The 19,770-nt window shown below is 40.4% G+C and overlaps 1 protein-coding gene and 1 long non-coding RNA gene across 15 annotated transcripts in view; one reads left to right on the top strand and one right to left on the bottom strand.

Moving 5' to 3' along the window:
* PTPRT (protein tyrosine phosphatase receptor type T) overlaps positions 1-19,770 on the bottom strand; it is a 1,093,164-nt gene that overhangs the window by 95,338 nt on the left and 978,056 nt on the right. The window lies entirely within an intron of this gene.
* Positions 1-19,770, top strand: part of LOC309645405 — a 925,297-nt gene that overhangs the window by 560,547 nt on the left and 344,980 nt on the right. The window lies entirely within an intron of this gene.

Raw genomic sequence — 19,770 nt, 5'->3', positions numbered from 1 at the left:
GATGCCTGGGGCTTCCCTGGTGGCGCAGTGGTTGAGAATCTGCCTGCTAATGCAGGGGACACGGGTTCGAGCCCTGGTCTGGGAAGATCCCACATGCCGCGGAGCAACTAGGCCCGTGAGCCACAACTACTGAGCCTGCGCGTCTGGAGCCTGTGCTCCGCAACAAGAGAGGCCGCGATAGTGAGAGGCCCGTGCACCGCAATGAAGAGTGGCCCCCGCTCACCGCAACTGGAGAAAGCCCTCGCACAGAAACGGAGACCCAACATAGCAATCAATCAATCAATAAATTTAAAACTGATGCCTGCTTAGGTTGAAATTTGAATTCCTCTGCTCCCCTTAGACCAGTAAAACCACTTTCTTACCCTATGAACTCCCTGCCAGCCATACACTGTCAATCTTTCAGGGCCAGTTCGTCTTATCCAGAACCATTCAGGCTTGGTCTCCCCAGCCTCCTCCCAAAGACATGGACAGTCTATGCTCTAGACCCTCCTGTTTGTGGCATGCATAAGATGAGAACTGCCAGATTTGATGTGTCTCACCCAGATGTTTTCAGGCACTGCAAGGTACCAAGGCAGACCCCACGGGGCCTATGCCACACTCATTCCCTGGGAGTTTTAGCATACATTCCTCATTTTCTGCAACTCGTCTTTTCAAAATCCACGTATCTTTCAGCTTGTTTCTCTCTGTCGCAATAATCCACCAAACATTGATTCTGTATGTAAAAGTGAACTTTCCTCCTATGTGACAGCATGAGCAAAATTCTTCCTAGTAAGGAAAGGATTGCCAACAGAAGGATCTAGAATATATAGGTTTATGCACCAGGAAGAAGGGCCTAGGTGAGATGTAAGCACAAGTTTTCTGACAAGCATGAGAAAAATACTGCTTACTTTTCTCCTGGGATTTGAGGTAACAGGTAACACATCTTCACTGGTGTTGCTTAAACATAGAGCTGGCAAATGTGGGCACAGCTTCCCTTCTCCATCACACCCTTGTGATCAGGAGTTAGATTTACTGAGACCCCACTCTGTTCCAGGGACTCTGGTAGACACTGGAAATGCACAGAATACAGGTTTCACCCTCAAGGCTGGATGGTCTAGTAGGGTAGACAGACAGGAAGAACCCCTGGAAGCACGAGCAGAGAAGCTGGAAAAGCCAAGCACATCCAGGTAAGAGCAAGGAAGATAAGACGGAGTGGAGGTAGAGGGTGGAAATACGATGGGGGTAAAGCTGTGAGAGATGGTGTGAGGTCAGCCTAGACAGGTGTGAATGTCTAAGAATCTCCAAGCCAGTGGGAAACTATGGAAGGATTTTTTAAAAATTTTATTTATTTATTTTTGGCTGTGTTGGGTCTTCGTTGCTGCACGTGGGCTTTCTCTAGTTGCAGCGAGCGGGGGCTACTCTTCGTTGCGGTGCGCGGGCTTCCTCATTGCCGTGGCTTCTCTCATTGTGGAGCACGGGCTCTAGGCGCGCGGGCTTCAGTAGTTGCGGCATGCGGGCTCAGTAGTTGTGGCTCGCGGGCTCTAGAGCACAGGCTCAGTAGTTGTGGCACACGAGCTTAGTTGCTCCGCGGCATGTGGGATCCTCCCGGACCAGGGATCAAACCCGTGTTCCCTGCATTGGCAGGCGGATTCTCAACCACTGCGCCACCGGGGAAGCCCCTATTGAAGGATTTTTTTTTTTTTTTTTTTTTTTTTTTAAGAAGACTCCTTCTCCTTAAAGACTCACGCTATTTCTTGTAGGCGTCCTAGCTGCCATGGATATGAGGCCTCCTTCCAGTGAATATCACTCATGGGGATGGAGAAAAAAGGAGCACTTGAGTTTGCTTCTCTAGATGCTGCACTTCATGATTCCCAGGACAGGATGAACCGGGGTCAATGCCTGGAGCTCTGTGAGTGTCTCCCACCTAAGCCACTATCATATATGGTGACAGGTATCTTCAGAGACCCATGGGCCTGGGACCTGGGCTGCCTGGGAGACCAGCTGCCTGGCAGAGATAGGCTTCTTAGGAAAGAGCATCTGACAATTTTTGTGAGATGCCAAGTGTTTCCAAAACCAAATAGCTACCAATATGGATATTTTCCTCTAAACACATTGCTAGACAGACTGTAAACTTGGTGTCAGCAAAACCAACACTGGAATGGAAAACAAACGCGTCTGAAATTTAGCAACTTGTATTGCTGTAACATTTGTAATAATGTCAATGCGGGTGCTAATGACGCTATGAAGACTCGGAACCAAGGGAGTGTCAAGGTTTATTAATTCAACTAGTTGGACTCCCTTTTCCAATGTAGCTTACTTCACCTATTCCCTATTAACCTCTGATAATGCAGAAGTGATGCCTTTTATCACACCCCATTTCACCAGACTCACTATACTTAATTTTCCATCATTAGGTTTAATGAAAACCCAATTTCACAACTCACTTCTCTCAGGAACCTACAAGTAATGCTACATTTTTATCAGCCCCAATTAAAAATCGTTACGATGTTCCTTTTCGAGACGGAGCCTTAAAACTAATGTGTGATTCTGCTGCTAATTCAACAAGGGTGCTGGAATCCACATGCTGCTCATAAAATGTTAACTCAAACCAGCTGGCCCAGGGAGAGAACATTTTTCATTTTTCTCCTCACCAGACCCTTAATTTTCATGCCATTCCAACTGCTCATTTATAGGCTTTACATGTTTATTTATCACATAATAATATTTTGGATTTCTTCTGCACCTTTTCTATAGCTGTTGTCTAAGGCTGTGAATTCCCCCGCAACGTGTCTTGCTGCTGCCCGTGAAGGGCTGGTAGGGCGAGCCGAGGGATTATGGTGACGTGTATGAGATGCCAGGTCACCACCATCCCTCTGATTTCCTCTTTTCTGTCTCTCTGCCAGTCGCTCTTCCTTCTTCCTTGGGAACCTGGCTTTGACCTTCTCTTTCTTTTTTATCCCCCCTGCTACCAAGCCATTAGAGATCTCCCACTAGCAACAGCCACATATTTCCAATCACTTGCTAGGAACTGCCACTCCAGACGGTTAACAAATATTTACTGAGTACCTATATTGTACAAAGCACAGTGTTAGACATAAGTACAGACAGGAGGGCGGAGGAAAGTGTGTTCAGAGGGAGATACGCTGCCACGGCCCTTGTAGGAGAGAAGAGGAGAAAAGATGTGCATAAACACGTCTGACAAAGGTGGAACGGATGGGCTCCAGGAGGTGGGAGGGTAACGTGCTGCAGAGTTAGGCACTGTGCAAACATCGCCCAAGCTTTAGGCGTTCACGCCCCACTTCTGTGGTTTTTGCCATCACTGTGTACAACCTGTACCAGCCTTGTCCAATAGAACTCTCCACAATGATGGAAATGTTCTGTATCTGTGCTGTGCAATATGGTAGCCACTGAACACATGTGACTACTGAGTGTGTGAGATGTGGCTAATGTGATGGGCAAACTGCATTTTACACTTTGCTTAATTTTAATTCACTTAAGTTTAAATGTACACATGTGGCTTATGGTTACTGTACTGGGAAGCACAGATCTAGAGAAAGAGGCAGAGAAAGGGAGAGCATTCTGGAGTTACACAGAGGGTAAAGAGGTCCAGTGGAAATATAACATGGACCACGTACGTAAATTAAAATTTTCTTATAGCAACATTAAATAAGGTAAAAAGGAACAAGTGAAATTAATTGCAATAAGAAATTTTGTTTAACCCAATACATCGAAATGATACTTCAACGTAGAGTTGGTATAAAATTATTAATGATATATTTGACGTTCTTTATTCATACTCAGGCTTTGAAATCCAATGTGTATCTTACTTATAAAGCATGTCAACTCAGACCAGCCATATTTCCAGTGCTTAACACCACATATGGTAAGTGGCTATAGTATTAGACAGGGCGGGTGTACATCCAGAGCCAAATCAAGTTCTAAAGAGAGCTGACTTAGAGCTAGAGTGAACTCTAAAAGACACTGATCTAGTGTAAGACGGCTCTAGCACAGCACTGCCCAACAGAACTTCATATGATGATGGAAGTGCTCTGTATCTGCACATTCAATATGGTAGCCACTAGTCACCTATGACTGTCAAGCACTTGAAATGTGGCTGGTGTGACTGAGGAATTGAATTTTTACTTTAACCTAATTTCAATTAATTGAAATATAAATAGCCACTTGTGACCAGTGGCTACTGCACTGAATAGTGCATATCTATATAGTCATGTCTTCAAAGTTTTTCTTTAAATCAATTTTCAACCATTGCTTTACTTTATCTCATTAAGAATGATAGTGAAATATAAAATCATGGGCGTGATATGCTAGTTTTGACTTAAACTAAGATAGGTGTATACAGACTTGTGACCTTTAAGAAAGAGTAGATTCACATACCCCCATCTCATATCCCCTCAGGAATGTGCTCTTACTCAATGTAATGACAGATGGGATTACCTTCTCTCCCTGTTTTAAATCTGACCAACTCCACAGGGTTGAACTTGTAAAACTAATAGTTAAGTAGAATGCCATCCCACTGTGCCACATTCTATGGAGCTGAAATGGACATTATACAATTGACAATTGACACGGTTATGCTTCGTTACTTAAGGTAACACTGGCTCGAAGGACAGAAAAGAAATGCTTCATCTTTTCCCATTTTCTTTCCTGGGCTCAGAGAATCAAAGGCTCTAGCAAGCAAATATGGGGATCGGGCATCTCCAAGCCCTTTCTCCTCCTCAGTCCCTTTCATTGGCTAAGACAAAAGAGGGTGGATAAACACCTTTGTACCCCAGAACTCAGATTCAGTATTAGAAAAAATTTGTGATGGGAACAGTCATAGGAAAGTGCTTCTGGATTCATTTGCTCCTCCTGATAAAGAAATCAATCTTTCTCTTTGTGGAGAGAGTGTGAATTCCTTCTTCCACAGCTCTCACATGACATGGAAGGATGGTGGAAGATATATCACATAGGGATGGGGACGGTGAACCTCCATTACTTCTCCTGCTTAAGTCACAAGAAAAGGATTCCAATCAGTTGAACACCGAAAGCAACAATAAGAATCTGCCTTCTCTGTTTATTGGCAAACACCAGTCCCTAGAGACCTCTCCTTCTTCGAAGTTAAGAAAACAGAAACAAAACAACACGGAGTCTCAGAAAAATCCGCGATGTGAAAAATATGAAAAATGACACTCTGGATGCTGAGAAAAATAAATTCTTCAAAAGAAAAGTAGTCAATGTTGACTGTTTACCTAACAGCCATCCCTCACCTTCTTCCTTTCTGGCAGAACCCCAAACGAGTCTGGGTGCCCACACATTCCCCATGTGACTCAGAGGAGGATGACCCTATTCCAAGACATAGGGGAAAATCCTTGATTTTTTAAAGCCAATCAGATGTTCCTATCGTCTTTGCCAATTTTCAAAAATTTTCAATGAGCTAGAAGGGAAGGTCTACTAGGGGAGTTCTATTTTCTTCTAGGAAAGATTTCCTTACTTCTAAGAAGGATATTCCAGTGGCTTCTGTCTCCTACTGGACATTACCATGTGTGGGTTTGATGCTTGGAACTGCTAAAGCAATCTCGCATCCAAGAAAGGATCCAGGCTAAGGGCAATGCCAACATGAGATGGCAAAGTGGAGAGCTTGAAAGGACGGGGGGCTTTAATGACATTCTTGGACATCTCATTCAACCAATCCATGGAACCTCCTCTAACTCCAGACTTCCTGTTCTGTAAGATAACACATTAACTTATTGTTTAAGCCCATTTGATTTTTTTTCTATAACCTACACAGTGGAAAACAGAAATGCATTTTAGATGGCATGAAATTCAAGAAAACATGGAAGAATAAAGAAAATGAAAGATTAAACAATAAGAGGACAGCTTTTCCAAAATATGGATCAAGTGAAGAAGCAACGAGAAGAAAATTTGCTGAGTGAGGCAAAGAAAGATGGTAAGGAAACCAAAATGGAATAGCAGAATTTGAATGGACATTGGAATCTGTAATGAGAATAAGCAACAGGCAGAAACTTGTGGAGAATTAATTTGAGAACCTTGTAGTGAACATATAAGGGAATGAGAACAGTGAAACTTCTATTTCCTTGGAATATCATCTGCTCATGTGTGTTCACGTGTGAAGGCACCAAAAAGACATTTTCAGAGAAAAAACAGACATATGAAAGACAGATAATTGCTATTACTAAAGAAGAGAATAGAATAAACAAAATAGATGCAATAATAAAGGATACAATGTAAAAACAGCTTTTTGGCAGAATAAAACCCAAAAATGAACAAAATGTAAAGAGCTCTCCATGTACAATTTAAAATTAGAACAAATCTCCTGATAATGTTATTAAATACTACTGATGTAGAAATATTCAGATAAACATCTAGGCTGGAAAAAAAGGCTATCTATAAAGAAAAAGAAACAATGCTAATCATATTTTCTGTTGCCCAAAGTTAAATGCCAAAAATCACTGGAACAAAATTTTTGAGGGAAATATGCTGTGACTCCAAAATCATACCCTGATATAAGTTGTTTTTCATTTGTGAGGCCACAGAAAGATGTTTCCTGATGCACAAAGATTCAGAAATTATACTGGCTCTGATTCTTTTCTAGAGGCTTGGGGAGGTGGGGAAATAAGGAAAAAATTTTTTAGTGAAAAAAAAAACTCCCACAAGATCGGAGGAAATTGTATTATAAAAGAACTGATTTGTTATACACCATAATCAGTTAAACATAGATATGAGTATTAAAATCAAAATAAATGTGAGTTGAAACACAATGAACTATAAAAAAGAATTGTTAATGAGAAACCATGTAAAAACATCTAATATAAAAATACTTGATTAACTTCTGAAATGTTACTAACAAAAACGAGGAAATGGGTGACTGATGAATCACTAGAAAAAAAATCAACTTCTTCACCTTTTATAACAGACAGTCAATATATACTATTTTAATCTTGTTCTTAAGTAAAGGATCTAATTTCAACCATGTGTGTACATATCTGTGGGTGTGTGCACACGTGTGTATGCACACACTTAAGTTAAAGGTATCAATTAGTAGAATAAAAAGAAGGGTTTATAGTTTGCAAATAGTTAGAGGCAATAAACAAAGGAAACTCTGGACCCCTAGCACATTTTGGTCTGGGATCCGCATTTGTGCTCTGCGTGTGATATAGCAACTGCAAACCTAGAAATCAACATACAAAATCCGTGTAATACCACAGAAAATCTTCCTGTCCTGACAAGCAAATGAGAACCACTCTATAGAGCTATTTTCATAATCCAAGACATGTTAATTCTCACAGAACAAAACCGCCTCCACTAAAGATGAATTCATAGCAGAAAAATAAAATATAAAGAATGACAAGCCAAACCATATGATCATCTCAATAGATGCAGAGAAAGCTTTCGACAAAATTCAACACCCATTTATGATAAAAACCCTCCAGAAAGTAGGCATAGAGGGAACTTTCCTCAACATAATAAAGGCCATATATGACAAACCCACAGCCAACATCGTCCTCAATGGTGAAAAACTGAAACCATTTCCACTAAGATCATGAACAAGACAAGGGTGCCCACTCTCACCACTATTATTCAACATACTTTTGGAAGTTTTAGCCACAGCAATCAGAGAAGAAAAAGAAATAAAAGGAATCCAAATTGGAAAAGAACAGGTAAAACTGTCAGTGTTTGCAGATGACATGATACTATACATAGAGAATCCTAAAGATGTTACCAGAAAACTACTAGAGCTAATCAATGACTTTGGTAAAGTAGCAGGATACAAAATTAATGCACAGAAATCTCTTGCATTCCTATACACTAATGCTGAAAAATCTGAAAGTGAAATTAAGAAAACACTCCCATTTACCATTACAACAAAAAGAATAAAATATCTAGGAATAAACCTACTTAAGGAGACAAAAGACCTGTATGCAGAAAATTATAAGACACTGATGAAAGAAATTAAAGATGATACAAATAGATGGAGAGATATACCATGTTCTTGGATTGGAAGAATCAACATTGTGAAAATGACTCTACTACCCAAAGCAATCTACAGGTTCAGTGCAATCCCTATCAAACTACCAGTGGCATTTTTCACAGAACTAGAACAAAAAATTTCACAATTTGTATGGAAACACAAAAGACCCCGAATAGCCAAAGCAATCTTGAGAATGAAAAATGGAGCTGGAGGAATCAGGCTCCCTGACTACAGACTATACTACAAAGCTACAGTAATCAAGACAGTATGGTACTGGTACAAAAACAGAAACATAGATCAATGGAACAGGATAGAAAGCCCAGAGATAAACTCACGCACATATGGTCACCTTATCTTTGATAAAGGAAGCAAGCATATACAGTGGAGAAAAGACAGCCTCTTCAATAAGTGCTGCTGGGAAAACTGGACAGGTACATGTAAAAGTATGAAATTAGAACACTCCCTAACACCATACACAAAAATAAACTCAAAATGGATTAAAGACCTAAATGTAAGGCCAGACACTATCAAACTCTTAGAGGAAAACATAGGCAGAATACTCTATGACATAAATCAGAGCAAGATCCTTTTTGACCCACCTCCTAGAGAAATGGAAATAAAAACAAAAATAAACAAATGGGACCTAATGAAACTTAAAAGCTTTTGCACAGCAAAGGAAACCATAAACAAGATGAAAAGACAACCCTCAGAATGGGAGAAAATACTTGCAAATGAAGCAACTGACAAAGGATTAATCTCCAAGATTTACAAGCGGCTCATGCAGCTCAATAACAAAAAAAACAAACAACCCAATCCAAAAATGGGCAGAAGACCTAAATAGACATTTCTCCAAAGAAGATACACAGATTGCCAACAGACACATGAAAGAATGCTCAACATCATTAATCATTAGAGAAATGCAAATCAAAACTACAATGAGATATCATCTCACACCGGTCAGAATGGCCATCATCAAAAAATTTAGAAACAATAAATGCTGGAGAGGGTGTGGAGGAAAGGGAACACTCTTGCACTGTTGGTGGGAATGTAAATTGATACAGCCACTATGGAGAACAGTATGGAGGTTCCTTAAAAAACTAAAAATAGAACTACCATATGACCCAGCAATCCCACTACTGCGCATATACCCTGAGAAAACCATAATTCAAAAAGAGTCATGTACCAAAATGTTCATTGCAGCTCTATTTACAATAGCCAGGACATGGAAACAACCTAAGTGTCCATCATCGGATGAATGGATAAAGAAGATGTGGCACATATATACAATGGAATATTACTCAGCCATAAAAAGAAACGAAATTGAGTTATTTGTAGTGAGGTGGATGGAGTTAGAGTCTGTTATACAGAGTGAAGTAAGTCAGAAAGAGAAAAACAAATACAGTATGCTGACACATATACATGGAATCTAAGGAAAAAAAAAAAAGGTCATGAAGAACCTAGTGGCAAGATGGGAATAAAGACACAGACCTACTAGAGAATGGACTTGAGGATATGTGGAAGGGGAAGGGTAAGATGTGACAAAGTGAGAGAGTGGCATGGACATATATACACTACCAAACGTAAAATAGATAGCCAGTGGGAAGCAACCGCATAGCACAGGGAGATCAGCTCTGTGCTTTGCGATCACCTAGAGGGGTGGGATAGGGAGGGTGGGAGGGAGGGAGATTCAAGAGGGAAGAGATATGGGAACATATGTATATGTATAACTGATTCACTTTGTTATAAAGTAGAAACTAACACACCATTGTAAAGCAATTATAGTCCAATAAAGATGTTAAAAAAAAAAAAAAAAGAATGACAAGCCACGTGAGCAAGCTTATCCCCACAAGGGAGAGTCAGCAGACATAATACACAGAGAGATATGCCTGCTAAGCAGTGAAAATAATAAAACTGTGTAAGAGACAATAAAATAAATACACTTAGATTGATTAAAGAGAATATCGAAGGACTGTGAACCACAGCAATAAGGCAACACATCGTGGAAAAAGGATGGGTGACTTTGCAAAATACATATTTAACTTCTAGAGATGAAAAATATAGTCACTGAAAGTAGAAAGTAAGTGGCTAAATATAAGAACAGATGATAATGGGACATAATAGAAGTTAAGGACACAACAGAGAAGCTGAAGAAAAACAAAAGCTGGTTCTTTCCTTCGAAAACACCGATAAATTAGACAAACCTCTGCCAAAAATGATTAAGAAAAAAGACACACAGAAACCACTTCACAATTATCTTCACAGGATAGAAAGCCCAGAGATAAACTCACGCACATATGGTCACCTTATCTTTGATAAAGGAAGCAAGCATATACAGTGGAGAAAAGACAGCCTCTTCAATAAGTGCTGCTGGGAAAACTGGACAGGTACATGTAAAAGTATGAAATTAGAACACTCCCTAACACCATACACAAAAATAAACTCAAAATGGATTAAAGACCTAAATGTAAGGCCAGACACTATCAAACTCTTAGAGGAAAACATAGGCAGAATACTCTATGACATAAATCAGAGCAAGATCCTTTTTGACCCACCTCCTAGAGAAATGGAAATAAAAACAAAAATAAACAAATGGGACCTAATGAAACTTAAAAGCTTTTGCACAGCAAAGGAAACCATAAACAAGATGAAAAGACAACCCTCAGAATGGGAGAAAATACTTGCAAATGAAGCAACTGACAAAGGATTAATCTCCAAGATTTACAAGCGGCTCATGCAGCTCAATAACAAAAAAAACAAACAACCCAATCCAAAAATGGGCAGAAGACCTAAATAGACATTTCTCCAAAGAAGATACACAGATTGCCAACAGACACATGAAAGAATGCTCAACATCATTAATCATTAGAGAAATGCAAATCAAAACTACAATGAGATATCATCTCACACCGGTCAGAATGGCCATCATCAAAAAATTTAGAAACAATAAATGCTGGAGAGGGTGTGGAGGAAAGGGAACACTCTTGCACTGTTGGTGGGAATGTAAATTGATACAGCCACTATGGAGAACAGTATGGAGGTTCCTTAAAAAACTAAAAATAGAACTACCATATGACCCAGCAATCCCACTACTGCGCATATACCCTGAGAAAACCATAATTCAAAAAGAGTCATGTACCAAAATGTTCATTGCAGCTCTATTTACAATAGCCAGGACATGGAAACAACCTAAGTGTCCATCATCGGATGAATGGATAAAGAAGATGTGGCACATATATACAATGGAATATTACTCAGCCATAAAAAGAAACGAAATTGAGTTATTTGTAGTGAGGTGGATGGAGTTAGAGTCTGTTATACAGAGTGAAGTAAGTCAGAAAGAGAAAAACAAATACAGTATGCTGACACATATACATGGAATCTAAGGAAAAAAAAAAAAGGTCATGAAGAACCTAGTGGCAAGATGGGAATAAAGACACAGACCTACTAGAGAATGGACTTGAGGATATGTGGAAGGGGAAGGGTAAGATGTGACAAAGTGAGAGAGTGGCATGGACATATATACACTACCAAACGTAAAATAGATAGCCAGTGGGAAGCAACCGCATAGCACAGGGAGATCAGCTCTGTGCTTTGCGATCACCTAGAGGGGTGGGATAGGGAGGGTGGGAGGGAGGGAGATTCAAGAGGGAAGAGATATGGGAACATATGTATATGTATAACTGATTCACTTTGTTATAAAGTAGAAACTAACACACCATTGTAAAGCAATTATAGTCCAATAAAGATGTTAAAAAAAAAAAAAAAAAGAATGACAAGCCACGTGAGCAAGCTTATCCCCACAAGGGAGAGTCAGCAGACATAATACACAGAGAGATATGCCTGCTAAGCAGTGAAAATAATAAAACTGTGTAAGAGACAATAAAATAAATACACTTAGATTGATTAAAGAGAATATCGAAGGACTGTGAACCACAGCAATAAGGCAACACATCGTGGAAAAAGGATGGGTGACTTTGCAAAATACATATTTAACTTCTAGAGATGAAAAATATAGTCACTGAAAGTAGAAAGTAAGTGGCTAAATATAAGAACAGATGATAATGGGACATAATAGAAGTTAAGGACACAACAGAGAAGCTGAAGAAAAACAAAAGCTGGTTCTTTCCTTCGAAAACACCGATAAATTAGACAAACCTCTGCCAAAAATGATTAAGAAAAAAGACACACAGAAACCACTTCACAATTGCTAGAAACGGGTAGAACACTTTTATCACATGCTTGGATTGGCAAGTGAGTAACTGATTGGGAAAACCATGAAACACATCTGAAGACTCTGATGGATGTGGCCAGGGTCAGAAGTTACCTTTCAGCCCCTTACCAGAGCACCAGCTTTTTCTTAAAGAAGTTTTATTATGAGATAATTGTAGATTCACATGCAGTCGTAAGAAATAACTTGAGAGGCCCCGTATACCCTTCAGTCAGTTTTCCCCAACTTATCATCTCACCTAACTATTACACAGCATCATAATCAGGAAATTGACATGAACACATTCCACTGAACTTACTTGGATTTCACGTTTTACATGCACCTGTGCGTGTGTGTTCACAGCTGTATGTAATTTAATCACAGGTGTAGATCCCTGTGACCACCACAGCCAAGATGCAGAAGTACTTCCAGCCCAAGGATCCCTCATGTAACAGAACACTGGCCTTTGAGTTTCTCTCTTGTCTCTAGGCTGAGGGCTGGTTCCTGGACTCTGGGTGACTGTAGCAATAATGAAAAAAGTGTCTCTCAGTGAAACCCTGTGGTCTACTAGAGCCCCATAAACCGGGCCCCATCTTTCCTGAGGCTCCTCTAATCCGGGGGTCCGCAGGGCGGCCATGTGTGGCCACGCATGCTGTGCACTGCTTGATTTGAGAGGGTGCCATTCATGTTATGGCCTTGCTTTTGTGACTCATGCCCTTTTAGTCAGAAGCCATAGTCTGTACTTGTTTAAGTGACCAGTTGTTCGGATCGTTATTTTTATTTTAGGTAAATCATAATGTGGAAAGTTTCATGCATGTGGTCTCCAGGGGAAGGAATAAGTGAATTATTAGTCTGTGGACTTAGTGACCTAAGAGCTGAGCCAGAGTTAGGAAGGGAGACCTCTGTTCAGAGTCTCTTCTGTGGGTCAGGAGTGAATTGGACCCTCATGAGGGGTTTTGTGTGTGTGTGTGTGTGTGTGTGTGTGTGTGTGTATGTGTGTGTGTGTGTGTGTGTGTGTATGTGTGTGTCTGTGTATGTGTGTGTCTGTGTGTGTGTGTATGTGTGTGTCTGTGTATGTGTGTGTCTGTGTGTGTGTGTGTGTGTCTGTGTGTGTGTGTGTGTCTGTGTGTCTGTCTGTGTGTGTGTGTCTGTCTGTGTGTGTGTGTGTGTGTCTGTCTGTCTGTCTGTGTCTGTGTGTGTGTGTGTGTGTGTGTGTTCGCACCCAATGCTCAGCAAGCACATGAGTTTTCCCTCACCTCTGCTGCAGCCAGAGGTAAATGGTTTTTTATCTGTTTTATAAAATAGACTTCTAGGTATGATTGTGCTTGAAGAAAGGATTTCACTGTTAAAAAAAAGACTTTGAAAGTCTTTTTTTTTTTTTTCCATTTTGTCACAATTTCATGAAAACAAGACAGCAAAAGTGCCGATACCAGGGTTCACAGCATAGGTTTTATAAACTTAATTCAAACAAAAATGAAGACCACTTGGCGAGCCAGAAGCAACAGACCTGTAGCAATAAGAGGATGCTTTTTGGTCTTAACTGCTCAGTGATCAAACTAGGAAATGAGAGAACAAAGGTGCGGGGTATGTATGGGATCTTGGAAATGTACTGCTGAACCACAAAGGAGAAGCGGTATAATGCCGGACTTTTAAAATGTTTCCGCTCACCGGAAACACAAACTCTTTTTTGTAACGTCCAAGTCCAGTGTTTAATTACTGCATAGCCACCATCCACTTGCACTTCTGTTTGAAGCAACGGACTATCTGAACTTCGATGAGTAGAAAAATACCCCATAAATAGGCAGTGATACATGGGACTAAAGAATTTTGTAAACAGATGATAAAGTATGGTACAAATTTTGGCTGGTAAGGAATGGCTTCCTGGGGATTATATTACTTATCAGATGAGAATGAAGTATATTAAGAAGAAAATGTGAGTTTACTCAATGTTGGAAAGATTATTATCATTGTGAAGTTATTTAATACTATTAGTAGAAAAGTCTGTATATGGCTGTTCATGTTAGTATAGATAGGATATTCCAAAGAACGTAGAGGAACATGTCCTGCTTAGTAAGTTACTTGAAGCAGAAATAATAAAGAAAAGTAAATTGTATGGTTTTGATATTCTTGCAAACAGGAAAGAGAGGGATTCTAGGGTGGCTTTTGAGAGAGGTTTGTACAGGGGGGATGACAGATTGTGTGGGGAAGGCTGGGTTTCTGCCAGACTGAAGGTTACAGCTTTGTTGTGACTCCAGCTTGGGCAGGGCATAATTTGGAATTTCTCCCTGGCTCCAGAGTTGTGCTCACACTAAAAACAACCAGCCCAGCATTTTGTGTTGTGTGTGTATCACTGCACTCGGAGACCCACATCCTCATAGGAAGGTGCGTGATGGAAGGGAAAAAAAAGTAAATAATGCCTCACATTGAAAACATTTCCTCTCTCTCATTTGTCAAAATCATCATAAGACAAAGGTATGCAAAATAGTTGCAGAGTAATACTTAGCTAAACTAGAAAAACTCAATTTTGTCAGGTTTTACAGTCTTCAGCCTGACAGGTGACTTTGTCTTTTGTTGATGTATACGAAAGAGAAAATGAAATGCTAAACTTGTCTGGGAGAGGGAGAGGAAACTGAAATGTGCAACAGCTGTTTGAAACGCGTTTGCCATTATCCTGGATGGAGAGAAGCCTGCTTTCTTCATTTCAAACTATGCCCTGGATACTTAAGCAGAGTATGTGGATATAATAAGCTACAAAGACAACAGAACATTAATAGAGTGGAAACAACACAGTTTGTAGTTATAAGACTTGAGTTTTCATCCTGGTTCTGCCACTAAATTGTCTTGCACAATTACTTTCACCTTCTGAATCTTAACTTTAAAATTATGGAGTTGAATTAGACCACTCCTTCTCAACTTTTAATATACAGGCTAGAGATAGTTTAAAATGCATATTCTAATTCAGTGAGTCTGGAATGTGATCCGAGAGTCTGCATTTGTAACAAGCTCCCAGGGGACGGTCATGCTGCAGGTCCACGGACCTGTGCTTTGAGTAGTAAGAGATCAGATGGTCTTTAAGGGAGCTTCCAGTTAAGAAATACAATTTGTTCATTAATGGTCCTGGAGTTACTCAATAAAGCAAGCACTGTCCTTTCTGCTTTTAGTGAATGAATGAGGTAGTACACCTTAGTACTGTTCGAAACCAACCAAACAAAAACATTCAAGCAACCAACGCTGCTGGCCTTTACTCTGGGAAGGACAGATACCTAACACTCTCATAAGAACTGATAAAGCTGTGTGTGCACATCAAGGGTTAGCCTGGCAGACCCTCAGCTGCTGAATTATAGAAGTTGACTGAAATGGCAACCTACTTTGTTTTACGTAGTAGATCCCAAACCATTGGGCTATACAAGAGTCACTCAGGGAACATGTTAAATACAGATTTCTTCCCTAGACCTAAGGACTTAGTAGCTTTAGTTTGGGGCCAGTCATGTTTGGGAACTACTGTTACAACCATTTAATGGGGGTCAGGGCAGTGACTGGGGGCCAGAAAGGGGAGTTTTGACCCAATTCCTGATTGAAATATAGTAAAGAAGATCAACCCTACAAGCATGCTGCTCACCAACTTCTCCAGAATTCCAGTGGCTTCTTCTCATGGTAATAAAGGTGTGCAGGTCATAAGGGAATCATTGTTATAGAGAAACTGTCTCTGAATAGTAGCACTTGTGGGATGTCGATGCTTTAAGGACCCCTGAAAGTTGCAATGAGAGGTCTTAACTACAGTTCCTATTCTTTTTTGGTTACAGAAATGCATCAGAGGAACCAAGGTTAAATCCTGGCTCTACTACTTATTAACCAAAAAGCCTTTGGTAAATTCTTATAACATATCACATATTAAGCCATGTATTAATTATCTATCACTACCTAACAAACCACCCCCCAAATCAGCAACTTAAAATAACAAACATTTACTATCTCACAGTTTCTGTAGGTTGGAAATCTGAGTGCAGCTTTCATGGGTACCTCTAGCTCTAGGTCTTTCATGAATCTGCACTCACGCTGTCAGATGTGACTATGGTTGCATGTGAAGACTCATCTGGGGGGAAGAATCTGATTCCAAGTTCACTCATGTGGTCGCTAGCAAACTAATTTTCTCATGGGTTATTGGAGTAACCACGCCCAGTGGGTCTCCCCATAGGGCAACTCATAACATGGTAGCTGGCTTCCCATGGAGCAAGCAAATGAAAAAGAGAGAGAAAGTGAGCAGCCCAGATGGAAGCCCCAGACTTTTTATAACCTAATCTTGAAAGTGACACCTCAATACTTTGTTACATTCTATTCCTTATATGCCAGTCAGTAGATCCAGCCTGCATTCAAAGGAAGGGATAATACAAGGATGTGTGAAAGCAGGCAGGAATCATCGGGGGTATCTCAGAGGCTGCCAATTACAAACCCCCATGTCACCCCACAATGCTTTTGTGAGAGCCCAAAGAAATAATGTCAATAAAAGAGCATTTATATACGTTACAGCAACATACACATATGGGTATACATATTATAATAATTTATCCCAAGGGGTCCAATCAAAACCCTCCAGCTACTTTTATTTAGCCTTCATTAGCACTCAGTTAATGAAAGTCCTTTAATTCATGAAAGGTTCTAAACTACCCTCTCTACATTTTTCCAAAGATTTTTCCAATACCTGTTACTTCAAGGGAAATAAATGATTTAATTTTCCTTACAACATGAATTGCCACTGACAACAGTCTTTAATCGCTAAAGAGTTAACAGTGCACTTTGAATTGCGTTACGCAGATAAAACATTCGTTCCCTAAGTAAATGAATTAGCCACATAATTGACAGTCGATTCCAGTAATAAAACACTAATTAAGTGATTCTGCTAAGTAAAAAGTGCATGTGATGAATTTGCTAAACAATGGTCTAACTAATAAATTTTCATGCTAAATAAATGACTTAGAATGGTGACTAAATGCTCACCATGTTTAGGGTCAGTTTAAAAAGCAACGGTGCTTTTAGAAAACAATGACAGAAGTGATCGTGCCAGCTAACACCCTTAACAACATTACACTGGGTTCCTTGCCAAGCAGGGACCTAGTAAATACGTCTGAATGGTGCGGATGTACTAGATTCGGGGAGTGGGGGAGGGCAGGGAAATCACCATGGTCATAGCATGAGTGACTAGCTTAAAAGAGAACTTGGAGGGATTTCCCTGGTGGCACAGTGGTTAAGAATCCGCCTGCCACTGCAGGGGACACGGGTTCGAGCTCTGGTCTGGGAAGATCCCACGTGCCATGGAGCAACTAAGCCCATGCGCCACAACTACTGAGCCTGCGCTCTAGAGCCCACGAGCCACAACTACTGAGCCCGCATGCCACAACTACTGAAGCCCACGTGCCTAGAGCCCGTGCTCCACAACAAGAGAAGCCACCGCAATGAGAAGCCCGCACATCGCAACAAAGAGTAGCCTCCGCTCGCTGCAACTAGAGAAAGCCCATGCACAGCAACAAAGACCCAACACAGCCAAAAATAAATAAATAAATTTATAAAAAAAAAAAAAAAAAGAGAGACAGAGAGAGAACTTGGGAAGTCCCGTATAGCCAGACTGGAGTCACAGCAGAACTGAGTAATGGGCAAGTGGAGGAAGGCTTCAATGCCAGACCTTACTGGGCTAAGGAAGGTCAGAATCAGCACCAAAGAGAAACATGGAAAGCAGTGGCTTCATAGGTACAAGGGTCTTTGTTATCCTTTGGAAGCATCTTGGGTTAACCTATTTACTATGGTGCCTTCTGAAAGGATGTGGATTGAGAGAAGTCCATGCTTCTTGTGGGCTCTACTGGTTTGGACTTCCAAGTTCTGTCCAACAAAGAACAGTGTAGACTGCGCATCATGAAAACCTTGCTCTCTGGACCCCTGCAGCTAGAACAGAGTCTTGCTTTTCCTTGAAAACATCAGGCACACTCTTGCCTTGGGTGCCTCGAACAGGGACACTCTTGACATTTTATCTTTTTCAAGTCTTCGGTCAAATTTCATCTTCTATAAAACTGCAATGCTCCCCCACTTATAACTCCAAATACCACTTATCTTGTTCCATTTTTTTCATAGCACTTGTCATTTTCTATAATGCCATATAATTTACTTATCTTTTTATTGTCCATTGTGTATTTTCTGTCTCTCTCTTTCCACTCCCTGCCACCACTAGTATGTAAGCTTTATGAGGACAGGGAATTTTCCTGGCTTTATTCACTTGATGTAGCAGGAGAGCTAACACGTGTCTAGCACATAGCAGGTGCTCAACAAACATTGTTGAGTGAATGAATGGCAGGAGAGTACTCATAATGTTCTAATCACTGAAGAGAGTAGTGCAATCTGGGATTTGAAGACATCAGCATCAATGTATGCCATCTCCCCAATGGCCTCACAAGTGTCTGCATATCTCACATTATTTGGGAGGGAGTACATTATAGTAGTCAGATCATATGCACGATAAATATTAGGTTTAAATCCCTGCTATAACTCTTACTAGCTATGTGACCTTGAACAAGTTACTTAATATCTCTGAACCTCAGTCTCTACACTTGTGAAAGAAGCCCGATGCCACTAATAACTGTCACTTCAAAAGTTGTAAGGATTAAAGGATATAGCATATCACAACATCCTGCATAGCCCCTGGTACATAGTTAGGGCTAAATCAAGGTTAGTTTCTTCTACTTTCCCCTTTAAAGACAATGAGGTATATTCCTTAAATGTAAGAGTAAGTTGACTTTTCAGATTTTCCCAAATATTGGGAATATCCACAAGTGAATAAAGTTGGAGAAGGGTAAGCAGTGACTGGAGTGTGAGGGGGAGAAGGAAAAAATTGTTAGAAGCATAGAGCCCTCTGGAGGAGACAGGGGAGGTCACAAGGGTAGGCGCAGCAGGAGCCACGAAGTAGTTCTTAAGTGTGTTCCTTCTGTGTTCCAGTCCTGCACTGAATGATGGAGTCCAAGGATGCCATTATTGGCCATGAGGTCTTTAGAATTAATGATGAGGACAAAGATATTAGAATTAGGACTTCCCAAGAAAAGGAGTTGCAAAGAGCACTTCATCTACCTCTCCCAGACTAGCGCAATGGTCTCCTCCTGGTCTCCCCACCTCCACCATGGGATCAAAACCTAAGAGTAACCTTAGTCATCTTCACGACTGCAGGACCACGTTTTTCACGCAGTCCACAAGAATAGTCGGTTGAATACAGAATAGTTAAAAGTGAATCATTGTGATCCATCTTGATCACAAAATTAACATAATGGTTCATTCAACAAATACTCATCAAGCATCTGTCACATACCAAGCACCTAACGTTAGTCTCTAGGGACACAGTGATAGTCAAAACAGAAGTGGTCTCTGCACTTTGGAGCTTACAGTTTGTGAAGAAGGCAGACAGTAACCAAAAAACTGTTAAATAAATATTTGAATACATAATACTTGTGAAAGAAGGAACTAGAAAAAAATGGTCACTGCTTATATTAGAGATCAGGAAGTCCTCAAAAGATGACAGAGAATCATAGTTCTGAAGGATTAATAAGGGTAAACAATGAAT

The sequence above is a fragment of the Balaenoptera physalus genome, assembly GCF_965194825.1.
Source record: "Balaenoptera physalus genome assembly, chromosome: 16".
NCBI classification, from domain to species: Eukaryota; Metazoa; Chordata; class Mammalia; order Artiodactyla; family Balaenopteridae; genus Balaenoptera; species Balaenoptera physalus.
Note: the sequence above shows the minus strand (reverse complement) of the source record. Positions and strands in the feature narration are given on the sequence as shown.